We start from the raw sequence: 14,728 nt of genomic DNA, 5'->3' as shown, positions 1-14,728 counted from the left end.
CGGCCCAATTAGTTTCTGTAGACGAAGGGTTGAAGCATTACTTAGAGAAGAGAATCAAAGATATGGAAACTCAGCATCAGGTTCATATTAGCAGAAACTTTCTATGAGCGCAAAAGACAGGCAAGAATAAGAAGTAGGAAGGATCATCGGATGGAATCAATTTCCATGGATCTTCAAAAAAATATCAATTGTCGAAACATTAATACAAACATCGTTTACTGCAAACGACAATTAAGTGTTTTTCTTTCAACATTCACCAACTGTCTGACAACAAGGCAATTTTCTACGTCCTGAAACTATTGGCAGAAAAGGGCTAAATGACGTAACATAGTTTTTGAATGAGTACATTACTAACATTCTTAGCTTAGACGTTCAACATTTACATATCTTTTTCGACTCTCCAGGAGGCCAAAATAAAAATTATCTGTTCTCCGATATTTACATTATATTGTTCACAAGAAGAAACGTCTGCAGTCAGTTATTGTCACATTTCCAATACGAGGACATTCATACATGGAATGCGACAAGGATATGGGATTACTGAAAACCAAAACAAAAAAATGTAACAGAAGTTCCTTAGGACTGGGTTGCAGTGTTCCAAAGTGGACGAGTTAAGCCAGAACCCTTCACAGTTGTAGAAGTGGATGATGGGATGATCAAAGACTGGAGTGGATTTGTTGACAACTATTGCTTCAGGAAATGCCCGCTTTCCAAACAGACCAATCAAGGAGCTCAAAGTTGAAGAACATCATCCCCGTCTGATTATGCATCGGGAACACTACAATGCAGCATGGATTTCCACAATCGTGCGCGGGAAGAAAAAAGACAGAAGCCCTGCACCTCATCTGGAATCTAACGAATTTCTACACCCTTGTAGAGCTTATGAGAGACTTCGACAAATATCAGACAAAAAGTACAAAGATCTTCAGGAATTGAACGTGTTCTGCACAAGAGAGGCTCAGGTTTACTACACAAACCTGCCACATGGACCTAAGGGGCAGAAACAATAAGGACAGCACTGTCTAAACCTGACCAAGTGAATTTGTGAACCACTTCATAAAGCTGTAAACTGTTACATTAAGAAAGTTTTTGTCAAAACTTTTGTACTCTTCTTGAATCAATTTATTTCATATTTCTTATTCATACAAAGAAATAATACATGCAATAGAGAACAAACATCAATAAGAATACAGATTATTTGGTTTCAAACATTCAATTTGCTATTCTGTAAAATTATGAAAAACTGACTTGCCTCTTTTCCCCATGTAGTCTTCATATGTAAACACACAAAGGTGAATATGAAAGATGTAGTTCTAGCCGTGTCATTTTAGGGTTCACACTTGGTGATGTTTCGTTTCTGACTCACCTTCCTTTAGAGGTACTTTGGATTACTAAATTTCATATAGAGTACAATAAATTTCAGATTTTAATTCTCTATAACATTTTTCTAGTGTTTCATTCTTTCTCATCAAGTGTCCAATGTATCAAGTTGAAAATTATTTACTTCTACAATTAGTGATTCTTCAGAGAGGAGGATTTTACTAGCTGCCTGTTTTGGAAATAAAACCAAATCTATCAGATTATTTTTAACTTTCAATTTTAAAGTACACCCTGTTTCTTTGAGTAGACCATCTATTATATAATTATGGTGTTGTGATGTAATTGCACATATCTAGTATGCGATGCGGGAGAAGGTATTGTGCAGATGTCACAGGAATGAGAAAGCATATTATTTCACTAGGTAAACGAAGTAACTGGCAAATAAGTGTGTGTGTGTTATAATTTAAATATGTTGACGTGTATTAGCTAGAATTCACAATTTACAAACGCTTCAAAGTCTGAGGTGCAATGAGTAACAGTATGCTAAATACAACACTGTAATAATTATGCTTTACGTTATTGCGAGAAATAAAGTTGTAACTTAAAATTCTATGTATCTTTTCAGCTTACGGTAAGTAGAGATGTTAACAGTAATTAATGGACCCAAACATTAAATTTAAATACAATAAACAGAAGCAACTAATAATTCCTGACCGACAACGCATTCCAATATGCGTAATGCGTACGGTGTAGCTAATGCCAATTAATGTTAAAGGCGTTTCGCAATAGAAGTGCGTGCACGTAAGGACGAAGTTATGTGAGCGCACATACATATGTACAGACGCAAGAATGTGGACCAGAACCAGTTTTTCAATGTGCGATTAAATTTAGGTTCTTGAGAATAAATAGAAGTTACTGCAACTGTGAGTTATTCAATGTACGATTAGTTCCTCATCTGGAGGTTGAGTAGCAGTTAACTTAACCCGTGCTTTGTCCCATGGTCACCAGAGTAATTAGCAGTTCCCAGCGTCCATGGGCACCTCATGAAAAGATCGAGATCCACCAGACAATTTCCCAAGTTCTACTGATGTCCACAATACAGTAAAACCTTGTTAATCCGGACTAATGGGAGATATACGTTGACCGGTTTAACGAAAGTTCGGATTAACTGAAATAACCGAAAAGAACAGTAGAAAGTGCATTAAAACTCCGTTTATAGCAACAAAACATGTTTATTATGGTGTATTTAAAGGTCATATGCCTAATTACACTATACAGTACAGTACAAAGTCTGCGGGAAACAGAATTTCATCAGTGGTTGACTGTATTTTCTTTGGGAAGTTCTCTTGTTGACTTCTAGCCACAGTTAAAACCTTGCATTCTGCCTTTTTTTTGCCTGTCCGGATTAAGTGAAGTCCGGCTTATCGAGGTCCGCATTAACGAGGTTTTACTGTAAAACGTACTGTGGACAATTTTTATGTGACAAGTTCGAGTCCTGATTCTAACTTTTTTAATTCCTCTTGCCGTTATCATGTATTTACCATTATTTTAATAGCCAAATATAGGTGAAAAATGTCTACATATCTCAAGTGATTGCATTGCTAGAAGAGCAATTTGTATTTCGTGTATTCTATTTTGCTCTGTAAGAGAACATAAATATTTGTAATATGTAATATCATTTTGAGTTTTCTGAGAGGGGTCTTGTCTGTTTTAGTAATGAAGCCAAATGCGCAGTAATTGATTTCCTATTTCATGCATTCATTGCCAAAGTACATAACATAACCATTAGCAACCACACCTGACTTAGTTCTACCTTTTAACACAAGGTGAAATTAGATTAGAATTGATACATCTAGATGGCAGAGTAATGAAATTTCTTCACTTAACCACTGTTACGTGATCGGACAGTCACAGACCATCGCTTATTTTCACATTGAAGAACCCGCTGCTGCCAAAGTCTGGAGGCAAACTCTAACTGGTAGTTACATATCCAGAAAGTTGATCGGACATTGAAACAAAGGTTCTTTGATATCAATTAAAGAGGATGTTACTATTGTTAATGGATTATGGATCTAATAAAGGGGAGGGTGATACGAGCGATAGATTACACGTGGTGATGAGTAATCTCAGATTCCCCCCATTTTCGAAGTACTTACGATTAATAGATTTCAATTGGAGTATAATAATTGTTAGACTTTGCCTCTTTATCATATTGCACTGTAGTTTTTAGTTGAGCGGTGTCGTTTCAGATGGGTCAAGTTGGAACTTGAATACGATATACAAATATTTATTAATCAGAGGCGAGGATATTACTACAAAGCGGCCTCATCGATAATGTAGTTGTTATGTTATCACCTTTTAATTAAATGGTTGTGGGTTCGATCCTTGATGGATACATATTGTCTAGTGGTTAAGATCCTATTTCTAAAACTGTAGGTCTAAGACCAATTTGCACTGAAAATAAAATTTAGTAAATAATGTTTAACTTCTAATACAACAGTAAACTCTGATCTTTCGAGTGCTTATTGTTAGATTATTGTAATCTACTTAAATAATTTGGGCGGGGATATTGGCCAATTGTTCGAGAGAGATCGAATTTTTTAGACTATTGCAAGCGAAGTAACTGGCAAATGGTTTTAAATTTAGAGTGTTAAAATGCACTTATGAATCATGGATTCCAATTGAACTTTCAATACTTACCAATGAGTTTTGTACAGGATTTGTAGTCACCCATAAGGACATAATCTAAAAATATGCAGGGTGGGGCATTTTCCGATGCCCACTTTTAAAATAACACACACTCTCTCACAATGGAGTACACTTTTCTTTTATTAATGCAATACATATTTTATACATTGGGATCTCCCTGAATTACCAACACTATGTGTTGAAAATAATGTATTTTGAATGCAGACCTTCTTTAGCAATGCATTGCCCCAGATGATGTCACACGCTTGCATGCATTTCGGGAGTTTTGTTCGCAATTTCTTCTCTGATATCTGTCTTCAGTTCTTCAACATTTGTCGCTCTGGTTACAAACACCCTGCCCTTCAAATAGCACCAGTGAAAGAAATCTCGGACAGTTAATTCTTGCGATCTTCGAGGCCAAGGAATTTCACCAAAACGGGAATTCTGGAAGAATTCCTTGAATGTGTCTCTGCCGTGGCTTCATTCTCTTGGTATCAAGTTTCTTCCAGTTGACATTAACGGTGTTGCAGCTCATGAATGACAAAATATTTGTGGACGGCGTTCCCCATTGACTGTGGATGGCCGATCTCAGGCTGTTTTATAAAAAAACCTCTACACAAAATAAACGGTACTGCATTGGCCAGCGCTCGATGGCTACAGAAATCCAAGTTCACAAGGAACTCAGCGCCATACTTGCTTGTTCCTACTCCTCCTGTCGCACCTTGTGTCCAAGTCAAAACTAGGTAGCTGAAAATGCTTCACCCTGTATATACTTGCTATTGAGGATTTTTTTCAGCTCCTACTCTAAAGCTCTTATCAGCTCTTAAGGGGTAAAACTAAGATAAGAATGTTGAATTTTCTGTAATTATGAAACACATTTCAACTGTGATATCGAGCTATGTATTTTAGGAGTTGTATACAGTATATGGTAACCTATATACGTATTTAAAACATCATGAGATATCAAATGTCTGAGGAAAACATGTGAATATGTACATCATATCACAACTTAATATTCTGGTTCTTATATTACAGAGTGGCCAGAAATAAGGTGTACCACCCGAATGCAGAACAGGTACTGTTTTATTTAATTTTCTAAATATAATGTAAGTGTATTGGAAAATCTTACCTGTATGAACGCAACATCTTAATCAACATTTGCATGAATCAAAACAACAGGCACTGCACACACAACGGAACAGTCAGCACATTTTACATGTCCCAAGTACCGTCCGTTTAACACCAATGATTTCTCACAACAACCCTGGAAGTTTACAAACTTTACCGCAATTGTATTAATGCATTGAGCAGGATTTGCATGTGTAGTGAATTTCGAGCACGGGTTCCAGAAATCTCCCCCAACTAAGCACACCGTCTTTTTCTAGCTAATGGCCCGCAAGAACAGCCACTTCTGTATGAGCGGAGGAAGTGGGGTGCAGTGACCATTTAGATAGCCGAAGCACTGAATATATATAAAAATATATTACTTCATAATTTGTATACTGTACTTATACTTTTAAGTACCTGTAAATAAAATTAATTATATTTTACGCTATAGTTCGAATTCATTAAACACCACGGGCAACGCCGCGTAATCAGCTGGTATATAATATATACACTGAAAATGTCTAGTAAATTTATTGGTCTTTTGAACCAAGTTCGGTAGTTCTGGTGTTGGCCGTAAATTTTAAATTATATCATTTTTTCTGAGAAAGAACGGGCAGAAAACAGTTTGGACAAAAGCTCTTTTATAGTACAGGGTCAACGAAGTTAGTAATAAGTTGTGTTTTATACAGCGTTTATTGATACACTAATTCATGATGGGTTAAAACAAGGAGATGCATTATCTCCATTGCTCTTTAATTTTGCCTTAGAATATGCTGTTAGGAAGGTAAAAGAAACTAACGAAGGACTAAAATTAAATGGTATGACTCAGTTGTTAGCATATGCAGATGATGTTGATTTATTAGGGGATGATATAAATACAATTAAGAATAATGCTAAAATATTTTTCAAAATTGCTAAAGAGATAGATTTGGAAGTTAACAAAGAGAAAACTAAATATATCTTACAAACCGAAATCAAGTGTTAGGTAATAATCAAAATCTAATTATTGATAACAACACGTTTGAACCAGTTTCCAAATTCAATTACTTAGGAGTAATATTAACAAATGAAAATTATATTAAATAGGAAATAAAAAGTAGGCTTAATTCAGGAAATGCATGTTACTTCTCTCTTCATAAACTTTTGTCTTCTCGTTTAATATCTAAGAAACTAAAAGTTAAAATATACAAAACAGTAATTTTGCCTGTAGTATTATGTGGGTGTGAAACTTGGTCCCTTACATTGAAAGAGGAACACAAATTGAGAGTATTTGAATATAAGATCCTTAGGGAAATATTTGGACCTAAAAGGGATGAGGAGACAGGTGAGTGGAGGAGGTCACATAATTTAGAACTACATAATTTGTATTCATGTCCAGATATTATTAGAATGATTAAATCAAGAAGACTTAGGTGGGCAGGCCATGAGGAAAGAGGAGTTCACAGCGTTCTTGTTGGGAAACCTGATGGTAAGAGACCTATAGGAAGGACAAGACGAAGATGGATGGACAACGTTGAGATTGACCTAAAGGAAATCGGTAGAGATGGAAAAGAGTATATAGATCTTGCTGAAGATAGGGACAGATGGAAGTTCTGTGTTGCTGCAGCCATGAACCTTCAAGTTTAAGAAGGCTAGAGAGTTAGTTAGTTAGTTAGTTTATTGATACACTTGTATTTTGAATTGTATCTTCTGCAAATATGCTGTATAATGAAACCAACTTCCAGAGTACTAATTGAGGCGAATGTACACATTGTTCTATAGCTATTACTAGATACTATCTGATACCTTCACACACTTTCATATACATTCAGCAAACCAAACCCCTAAACTGAAGAAACCCGAAAACAATACTAGTTGAAACACTCCGATACATACACCCTCTGTCTCAGTATAGAGTAAACTAACTGCCTGTCCGATGCTAGCTTCGTTTGTAGCAGAAATACGCGCACACGACCAGTGACCTTGAGGTGCGCGCGAAACTGTCTGACACTGCTGACCCGATGCGAGAGGGAGATCGCTTCGGCTCAACCTCTGTGCAGAGGCTGGTATTTGTTCTATGTGTAGCGAAGAAATGGAACGATTTTATCTAGATATTATTGAATCATCGTGTGATTATAATGACAAAATATATTGTTACGTTATTGCATATTGCATTCCGAAGCAATTCCTCGGTAGCTTACATTGTATGCACGCCACTGAGCGGAGGTAATACTCGGCAACGAACGCCCTAGGTCACTGGTTGCATACCAGGTGGAGATCAATATTTGTTCGGATCCCACTTTAAGCTGTAGGTCCAGTCCCTATTAACCTATACGTGCGCTTGGAAAAAGCAACTGAGCAATTACCAAAACGTTCTGTCAAATACTCAAGACCATTGAAGATCGTATTTCACTAAATCTGTTCACTGTGAGAGCAAATGGCACACTGTATAAGCTGCACTTCCTCGCTTCCCACACAATACCAAAAATGTACAGTTTTACCAACTTTCTAGGTACTTTACTTCATGCTATACAGTAGTTGCATTTACAACATGAGTCAGCACCACTTGCATGTGACAAACATTGGGCTGTAACAGGAAATCTTAGTTCTACACTAGTCTTTCTAAATTCCAAATAGAATATTATTAGCCAAAAATCCTCGCAGATTGTCAATTCTTTTAGAAGGGTCTTTATCCCCTTTCATTTCAACATGATTTTTAGATGTTGACAAATTTCTCAATATCCCAAAATTTATCCGATATGTGGTCTATATATTTTTTCTGAAACTATTTTCGAAGACTCTTGGACTATCCAACAGGTCAATTCTGAAATAGTTTCCAAGTTTTCGAGAGCTAAAGTCACTCTCATCTTCAGTGTAGAAGTGATCTACTTCATAATTTTCAAAGTCTATCAGTTTGCGATTCGCAATTTTCTACTCACAAGTTTCTAAAAGAGAAATAACTTTTGTACAAGGACATATTAATTTATTTGTAACATGTATGGCAGGAACAAAAATCGTCATCTTGCAACCCGTTAGACGTCAAGTTCTTTTAATATGAACGTTAGTTGATATGTTCACGAATTACTGTCACCATTGAGTTCTGGTGACAAGCTAAGAAGTCGTGTGATATTATAACATAATTCACACGTACTTCTTCTGGTCCTCTAGGGCAGCCACGTCAAACTCAATTCGTGAGTAGGACCGCATAACTATAATATCAAAACTCTCCGGACAGTGGTTCGACCCTGACGGGGAGAATTTCAGTGATTATTATTGCAGCATCGATATATAAATTATATATAGACACCCCGCCCCAAGTGCCATACATTACAACCAGAGGCGTATGCAAAAACCAGGAGGAGGAATTCGCTTCTTCCCCCTTCACATACCAGCCTGTGTAGAACTGAAAGATTACACGTTTGCGTGTGTGTAATTTTAGTGAAAATCGAACTGAAATACTTTATCATAGTGATAGTATCTTACATGTTACTTTTGAGTATAAATTGGTTACAATTGTGCAAGAATTTTTTCAAGAAACTGTTTGTGGGCAATTTTAGTTTCGTTTCTCAGAGATTTGACACATTTTTCTTTAAACTAGCTTCTCAAAAGTGCGCAATATTTTTTTTATGAGAATGATACTTAGTACAGACAAAAAATGTTTGTCAGTCATTCTTGATCGTTCGGCTGTTTTATTAATCTTCATTATGGAGAAGAACATAGTATCAAAAATCTAATTTCTTTCAATGTTCTTATCTTCTGAAAGCACAAAAAATAGAAAGTCCTGTCTAATCAGTGGGAATGAAAAGTTTGTTAATTTCATGTGATGATTTTCCAATAGTTACTTTAATGCTCTATTATTCTCGTTCTAGTTTCATGTTGTTATAATGAATATATTCCAATTACTAAAATTCACGTGTTTACATATCTTGAGAGACTTTCGGATGATTGACATACAGTAACTACCTGAAATTGAATATTTCTCTTGAGGGACTGGCAAGTAATGAAGTCAATAATTTGTCGAGTGATTCAGTAAAAAATAAAAATCGAATATTTTACTACACTTATTATGCATAGTTTAAACTACTATTTAATGGTACATATTGAGAAAGCATGAAATATCTTGATTGTTCTCCGCGCGCGCACACACACACAATTAAAACGTACAACTATTTGAATATATCCTTTGCATTACTTGAACGCGCTAAACAATAACCAACTTGATCTATCCATCCGTAAAAAACGACAACGATAGAAAGAAAAGCATTAGTAGGCTTACAATAGTGTTTAAAGTACAGAAAAAGTGTTTTTCAATTGAATAAAAAAAATGATGAGTTGTCTGGACTGGTCACACATGCGCGGCGAATATTTTGTTGTAGACAAAATGGGCTCGTGTCGTTTGCCTCTTCGGTGTGAATTCTCTCTGTCACTGCTCTAACAGTTGTTGGTAATAGCCAGCGAGTTCGAATGCGAATGACGGCTGACTGCAATTGTTGTTCTTTTTCTTGCTTTTATTTTAACTATTGCTCATAAGTCATTGTTTTAGAAAAAGTCAGGTATAGGGTATATTATACTATATAGGCGCACTGTGCAAACTTTGGTGCTACAATACAACGTGCAACGATCTGGTGAGATATTGGTGTTCTCAAAAACGATACCATGTTTTAATCATGATTTCTACACACTGCATAATCTTTGTAGTGACCTGTTGAAATAGCGTAAGCAGAGTAAACGAACAATGATACACAATTTTGTTTTTTATTAATTCGCCTTTTCCTCTTTGTTGGTTGCAGAAACCTCGACCAAGCGATGACATTGAACTGGGATTTTGAATTATTCTGCACCACTTGATCACTATGTTTATTGTATCAATACTTTTCACATACAGCTGTATCAATTAATTCTGCAATTAAAGAACTGAGCATGAAGATATACTGTTTCAATTATTCACAACTAATTTGGTACAAGAGTTAAATGAATATCCTAAAGATTCTGTTTTTTTTATTGGTGATGTGTTACTGAAAAATATTTAAAGAGAAATTCATGTATAAGAAACGAAGGTCCTATCGAATATTATGACTTATACACAGAAAGAAATTTCTTCTAAGTAAGTGAAGATTAAATCATAATTATGATATAATGACGGATGAGTGTGTAGCTAGTATGTCAACAACTCTCGCTACACGGTCGAAAGGTTTTGAGAAAGTATCATTATTATATGTCAATCAAATAGCATATTTATTACATTAAGAAAAACAATCCGTTAGAGAAAGAATCAATAGCCTACATGTATAGGAGCATGTTGTATTTTCAGTGATTTCGTTCGTTATGAAAAATTACGAATGTTCATAAAAGACGAAATTATATTTGAAATTAAAGCATATCCACACCCAAGAAATTACGGCACACATTAAGGTCTGTTCTGGTTGTGTTGTTTATGTCTGACGTTAAATATATAACCTCAAAAATAAAATTTTGCATCAAATCAGAAATATCCGAATTAAAAACGGCCATCTTGAATACGTATGATATACGTAATATCTAGTACAAGATACATATGAACGCAGTTTAAATCTGATCTACCTCAGGGTAGGTATCTGTCACAGTGAAAGTAAAAATAGTCCACATACATGAATATATATCGACATAAATGTAAGATTCTTCGTTTGTACTTACCTCTCTCCCCGATTAGAGTTCAATGTGGTCCAAAGCCTATAAAGAGAATTAAAATATGCATTTAATATTGTAAACCTAAACAACAGTAAATGAATTTGATGTGTAATTTCTTGGAAAGAAAGAAATACCAGGTGGTAATTTAATGGGGTATTTGAATTTTCGATCAGCATCACGCCCCTGACCGCCTTTACCCCCCAGGGTTTAACCCAGGTACCCATTTTATTCGACGCTGGGTGGGCGCCGGGGCCGCTTCCACCGTTAGAAAAGTTCCCGGATTTGAACCGGCCGGGGATCGAACCCGGGACCTTGAGCATGGTAGTCAGACGCGTTACCGACTGAGCCACCGCGGTTTAAGACCAAGGTTAAATATGGCAATTATGAATTTTTTATAGTGTATCCCCCCCCCAAAACGCAGATATTTAATATTCACCTTCAGAATTCTATCCCCCTCCGAAAAAAAAAAATGCGTACGCCAGTGGTACCAACCGAGGTACTGAGTCAGCCCTGCTTGACCTGATCTTTTCCACTGTCGCTGCTTTACTTGTGTGGAATAGTCCCTGACAGTGCCACAACAATGGCGTCTGTTGTCTTTGTCGATGACGTCGATGGTGCCTTTCCTTTACCAGCCTGCCACTACCTTATGATTTGCAGCGGTGGCTGGTTCGTCAGAATTAGGTGAAGGGTTAGTAGGGAAAATATGGTGTAACAGAGAGAGTTAGATCAATAGTTATGCATACTTATTAGAAACAACATTTTACACCATTTTCCCCCTACGTTTTGACAATTGCGCTGCGGTACAGATGGTTCCAGCCTTTGGTGTCAGGCATATAAGCCATGGGCAAAGAAAAGTTAGTGTCAAGCTACGACAAATGCCAGAACAACGGTGGTGAATATGTCGAAAATTAGGTTCGAAGTCACTCACTGTAACAATTTCAATAAATGTATATTACTACTGATGTTCTTGTCTTATTTATGCCTAATTAGTAGAGACCTTGATTTTTCGTTTTTTTCTCCTTTTTCCAAATCGATGTTATTCTTTTACTATTGAGTGTTATTTTTCTCAAAATTCGTATCTTAATTTTAGTGCATTTTCTGACAAATATATAACTAAATATTATACCTTCATCACGTTTTGAAATTAGTGTTTCAAATTGTTAGGTCACGAGAGTTTGATATGTTGGAACAGATATTTGAGGAAGTAATTTTCCATGATTTCTCGCTCGACAAATACCCAAGTTACTTTACCTCCTGCCAGAATCTCACCACTTTCCTCTGTGATGCAAATCGTTCCGTTAGAAGTTGAAAAATAGTGGGAAACGCCTGGTTTCATGTTGCTGTCGGAGTTATTCCATGTATAACATGCCTTATAGTGTTCTCTTGGATAAAATTTACGAAAACGTGCACGTTCTACATGCACAAATATGGCAAATTTTGTTTTTCTTTGAAGTCTACAAAACACAAGCATGTTGGAATTTACAGTATTTTTCGCTGTTTAGGAACAATTTTTTTTAAAAAAATTGTGAATTCACATTTCATGCCAAACTCGCATTATTTTGCTATTTCTAATGGGTGCAAAATGTTTCTAGATATTACTGCACATTCATAAACACTAGTTTGCAGGAATTAACATTTTTCAGTGTTATCGCGTTTGCGAGAATTCAAGGTTGCTACTAATCGGAACTTACCTTCTCGACGCCCCTCGTATAAATCAGTAGAAGAAAAGTGAAAATTTAGCAGGGCTGGCAGAGAACCGTCCGTTACTGAAGAAAGTTATAAGTTTGGTTAAACAATTTGATAACTGTAATCAAAAAGGTAGTACCATGAACTAAAATTGTTAATTTTGAGCAAATTCTTTGGTAACTACAAGCACATGTGGACGATTTGTTAAGAACATTTATAGGTCTTTTCTATCTTCCGGTGGCCGATACTCTTGCTGGCAAGGGAAGGGGGAACGGGGATTACTCCCGCAGACCAACCAGACAACAGTGGTGGCGCCAAAAGTTACGACGCGGCGAAAGGAATAACTACGTGAACTTTGTTATTCAGGCAGTTGCGTTTCTTGGTCGTTTCCCCGCTCCCCACTTCCTTTGCCAGCATGAGGATCGACCGCCGTAACAGTAGAAAAGGCCTACAGTACTGTAAATAATCAATTGTTTGCTACATGTTTAATGAAATGTTTCGTTGCTAGAAACGAATTCTGGTTATTTCAAACGTTTTCCTCTGAAGAGAAAACAGTATTGTCGGCTAAAATAGGATTTGAAAAAGGTGTGCGGAAGAAAATTAAGTGATGGAAAAGCACCCATTCGCACACCCCTGGCGCCGGCCCTCTACCAGTTGTGTTTAAAACCTGTGGGAGTAGATAAAGGTAAATTCGAATAACTGTAAGGCAATACGATTGTGTTTGTTTTTCTTTCGAAAGATTCGTTTGGATTTCGTGTGCATAAGTGTTTTCTTGAATCCTTTCTTCTTCGATTTTCATTAGTTCTTCCTTCTGTTTCTTCAATACAATCACTTCGGCTTTAAGAGATTGAATCTGGGCATTTAAATTCTGCACTGTCAAGATCAATGTTGACATAATGTCTTTAACATGGCAGCAACTGAAACAGTTTACATTACCTGACTTTTTCCTCCTGAATTGATGTTCTACTGGATCAATGATTTCATCTTCATTACTATTATCACTATTTATTTCCACTTCTTGGTTATTTTCACTATTAATTTCCTTATTATCATCGGTACTATTGCGAGCAGCTACACGATTCACCTGAACGGGTCGTGACGTCACTGGAGTTTCATCGCTATGCTGTTGTAAACATTTCCTGCATTAGTAGGAAGATATTTCTTTAACAATAAAGGATTATTAAACCTCATTTTTGGAAAGTTTGAAACATGGTCTAATGTGAAGCCTTGTATTACACAGACAGTAAGCCAAAACCAGTTGATTTCCATAAATTCCTTTGGAGCAAATTCCGCAGAGATCAGGGACAGATGCCATTTTGGATAATAATAATAATAATAATATAATAATAAAAGTAAAAGATAAATTTAAATAATTGTGTTACAATTGCTTTATATTAAAATAACATTAATTTAAATATGTAAATAATTAATATTGTATTGTTATTATTACATGAATAGTTACAAAATATGGTATGAGAAGAGATATATAACAGCACGTATTCATAATCTAGCGTAGAAGCAGTTGAGGTCGCAAAAAATGTTTAAAAACAACTGGCATAATTGAATATTCATTGAATAACAATAAAGGATGTTAGATTGAGATGACGAAAGGTAAAGTTCCTGATCAATATTTCATGTATGTTGTCATAGCTAGTAGCGTGCATAAATCAATCCCAATCAATTCCTTGCCTTCCAATAAGTTTGACGGAAATTAATAACCCTTGAATATGCAACAAATGCTAAACAAGCATATTTTCATTACTTAATTTTTGTAATTGGTGCGTCTTTCGGGGGAGGTTGTCCTGATTCCTTGAAGCCTCCTAAATACGTTCTTGTCATCTATGGGACTTTTGTGCTGTCAATGTGTATTTGTGATTGTCATCTATATGATCTTCTCACCCTTCATCCTCATCTTCGCAATTAGCCGAAGGTGGCAGCAATGCGAAGGAAAATAAATCAAATCATTCATCCATTCCAGTCAATTTTCACCTACGTATTTGAATATCGTGGAGCCAGAAGTAGCCATCATATTCGAGAGGTTTAGTTTGTTCCCTGCAGATGGCAGGAGTGATAGATCTGATAAACTACTTTCGTTCAATGTACTTCGTTACTTGTCCCATAGATGGCAGAAACAACGATATAGAATAGCTGTACGAACAGATAGGTGGAAGAGCTCTCCAGACTGATGAAAATGCTGCTGGCCAGGCAAAGTTAACTAATAATTAATTATATTCTAGGTGATTGCACGATAGTTGGGTCCTTGTGCTCCAGACAGACAACT

General features: G+C 36.2%; 1 long non-coding RNA gene across 1 annotated transcript; it reads left to right on the top strand.

The window, feature by feature from the left end:
- Positions 1 to 1,158: 1,158 nt before the first annotated feature.
- LOC145991208 (uncharacterized) lies at positions 1,159 to 10,019 on the top strand. Its single transcript, XR_014442017.1, has 2 exons — positions 1,159 to 5,083; positions 9,885 to 10,019. It is a non-coding gene; the product is annotated as an uncharacterized LOC145991208 (long non-coding RNA).
- Positions 10,020 to 14,728: the final 4,709 nt, after the last annotated feature.

The sequence above is a fragment of the Lepisma saccharinum genome, chromosome 8, assembly GCF_977018435.1.
Source record: "Lepisma saccharinum chromosome 8, izLepSacc3.1, whole genome shotgun sequence".
Lineage (NCBI taxonomy): Eukaryota > Metazoa > Arthropoda > Insecta > Zygentoma > Lepismatidae > Lepisma > Lepisma saccharinum.
Note: the sequence above shows the minus strand (reverse complement) of the source record. Positions and strands in the feature narration are given on the sequence as shown.